The sequence below is a fragment of the Rattus norvegicus genome, chromosome 2, assembly GCF_036323735.1.
Source record: "Rattus norvegicus strain BN/NHsdMcwi chromosome 2, GRCr8, whole genome shotgun sequence".
NCBI lineage: Eukaryota > Metazoa > Chordata > Mammalia > Rodentia > Muridae > Rattus > Rattus norvegicus.
Genome location: NC_086020.1, coordinates 112,176,397 through 112,179,811, shown reverse-complemented (window position 1 = coordinate 112,179,811; position 3,415 = coordinate 112,176,397). Strand labels below are relative to the sequence as shown.

The 3,415-nt window shown below is 39.4% G+C and overlaps 1 pseudogene; it reads left to right on the top strand.

The window, feature by feature from the left end:
- The first annotated feature begins 831 nt into the window (after positions 1 to 831).
- LOC103691520 (U1 small nuclear ribonucleoprotein C pseudogene) lies at positions 832 to 2,121 on the top strand (annotated as a pseudogene).
- The last annotated feature ends 1,294 nt before the right edge of the window (positions 2,122 to 3,415 follow it).

Below are 3,415 nucleotides of genomic sequence, written 5' to 3'. Positions count from 1 at the left end.
TAAAGCAAAGATATTCTGTAAAATTTACATGATCTGTGAGACCCAGTATAGTGAGTGTGTGTCACCCAAAATAAACATTTACTAATTTCATTAAATTTATATTTCATTTAAATTACATGTCTAAACATAGGATGCAGAAGAGAACTCAGGAAATTTAAGTGTTGTGCAGTGTCTCCCATAAAATATATCATTTGCTTTAATGTTTGATTTAAGCTTTGGACATGATGTACTAACACATTTGGCTTTCCCTCTTGTACTTTTTCTACCATGTCTTATAGCCGCATTTAAATAATCTCATGCACATATTTTAGAGTTAAAAAAAACAAAAAACCACACATCACTTTTTCCAGACCAGCAAGCTGTAAGAATCCAAAACAATATCAAGTACATCAATACAAGATTATATTTGTAGACAAATTTAAGTCTAGTACACAAAACATTTCTTATTTAGCAAATGAGATATATTTTTATCAGGAAATATTTTGAATAATTAATTACACAGTTTAGAAATTCATTTAAAATATTTATGATTCTCTAATCAGAGGAGCAGCATATGTCTTTAAAACTCAGCATATTAAAGACTGGGAGGGTTGTTTGATGGTTGTTTGCTGGTTGTTTGGTGGTTTTAGCATTTAGCAAGCATGGAGATTAGAGTCCGGATTCCCCAGAACCCAAGTAAATTCAGAGTGGGCATAGCGGTCAACCCATAATTCCAACCTCAGAAGGTGGAAGACAGGGTCACTAAAGCAAGCTGCCTGGGAGACTGGCCAGATTGATGAACTCGAGGTTTGATTGAGAGACCCTGCCTCAATGTAATATGGTGAACTCCAGGTTTGATTGAGAGACCCTGCCTCAATGAATATGTTGGGAGAGGCATCAAGAGTGATTGTTGACATTAAGGAGATAAATGAATACTAGTTTGGCTTGCTTTTTCCTTTCCCTCTTCTTTATTCAATCTGAAATGCTGGACGCTCTTGTCTCTCATCCACAGAGGTCTTCCATCCTCAGATAAACCTTTCTGGGAAGATCCTCATCGACATGTCCACAAGTGTGAATCTTAGGTGATTCTAAATCCTGTAAACTTACCATGAGGAGTAATCATTATGGTCACTTTGATTAATAACTATAATTTTCTATTAATTTTTATCCATTAAAACCTACCTATAGGGCTGGAGAGATGGCTCAGCAGTTAAGAATACTTGCTGCTCTCACAGGGGACCTGAATTGGTTACCATCAGCCATATTAGGTGGCTCACAACCACCTGTGATTCCAACTCCAGGTCATCTGATGCCCTCTTCTGGCCTCCGTGGGCATTCCCTTGTAAGTGCACACTCACACCCTCACACATAAATAGAAATTAAAGATGAGATATTTAAAATCTATGAATGAGTTTGCAATTTCACACAGATAATCTAGTTTAGTAAATCATGATGAGATGATTTATTCATTACTATCTACTGAGAGAAAATAAGTAAAGAAGCTCTAGTTCTTTTGCATCTGTGATCCATGCTTCATACTATGAAGATATGCACACATATATACAGTACACATGTCAGCTTTCATCATGTGCCAATGTAACTATACTGTGACTCAGGTCAGAGTCACTTTGTAAACTTCAGTGTATCCAGGTTACATGTTATAAAATGGCAACATTTTGGACCTGGGTAGCCAACCGCCTGTGGAGCAACATGCCTAAGTTTCATTGTGACTACTGTGATATGTATCTTACCCACCATTCTCCACGAAACACAAAGAGAATATGAAAGACTGTTACCAGAAATGGATAGAAGAGCAGGCCTGACTGACAAAACAACGGCTGCATTTCAACAAGGAATGCATTCTCTGCTCCTCCACTTGCAGGGGCCATGATCCCACCTCCCCACAGTCTCCCAGGTCCTTCTCGGCCTGGCATGATGCCTGCACCCCACATGGGAGGCCCTCCCATGATGCCAATGATGGACCCTCCTCCTCCTGGGATGACGCTTGTGGGACCAGCTCCTGGGATGAGACCTCCCATGGAAGGCCACATACCCGTGATGCCTGGTCCTCCAGTGATGAGACCTCCTGCCTGCCCTACAATGGTGCCCACATGGCCTGGCATGACCCGGCCAGACAGATAAGAGCAGAAGCACTCTATTGGTTTGTATTTCTTGTTGTTTCACCAGGAGATCTTGGTGCTGAGCCTGGGTGTTTACTAGATGCATGACAAGGAACTTCCCTTTGTGGAGGGAGAAGTGACACAAAAATATACGTGTTTTTTGCTTATATTGTGAAATGTGAAAATAAAACCGTCAGATCCTTAGTTAAAAAGCAAAATGGCAACATTTTTCTTCCTTGGCTGGTTTCTATGGAACTCACTGCCCGTCTAGTGAGGGTTCTTGTATGTATTCCTCAAGTTACTTAAGAATTTGCTTCCTTTGGTTGGTGGCATGGCTCAGGGGCTAAAAGTACTTGCCATCCAACCTCATGACCTGAGTTTAGTTGTTGGGATGCAGATGGTGGAAGGGAAGAACTGACTCACAGAAATTGTCCTCTAACTTCCACATGAGTGTCCTGGCATATGCACATGAGAACTTGTACACGTACACACACACACACACACACACACACACACACACACACACACACAAGTAGATAGATAGATAGATAGATAAGATAGATAGATAGATAGATAAGATAGATAAGATAGATAGATACATACATAGATAAGATAGATAGATAGATAGATAAGATAGATACATACATACATACATAGATAAGATATAGATAGATAGATAGATAGATAGATAGATAGATAGATAGATCAACCACCTTTTCTTCCTTCTTCACAAATACTCTGGGTTTAAGTATTTCCCTTGAACTACAATTTTACTGAGATTTTTTTTCTCTTTGAGTCTTTTTCTTTCTTAGTTTGCCTTTTATTAGGAAAAAAACTTTTTTTTCAACACTGTGCTGCCAGGTTCTGTATCAACTTGACACAAGTTAGAGACATCAGAGAGGAAGGAACATCAGTTGAGAAAATGCCTCCATTAGATCTAGCTGTAAGGCATTTGATGAACTAGTGATCAGTGGGGGAGGGCCCACTCCATTGTGAGTGGTACCATCCCTGGATGGTGTCGTGGGTTCTATAAGAAATCCAGGATTAATATAGTAAAAATGGCCATTTTACCAAAAGCAATCTACAGATTCAATGCAATCCCCATCAAAATACCAATCCAATTCTTCAAAGAGTTAGACAGACAATTTGCAAATTCATCTGGAATAACAAAAAACCCAGGATAGCTAAAGCTATCCTCAACAATGAAAGGACTTCAGGGGGAATCACTATCCCTGAACTCAAGCAGTATTACAGAGCAATAGTGATAAAAACTGCATGGTATTGGTACAGAGACAGACAGATAGACCAATGGAATA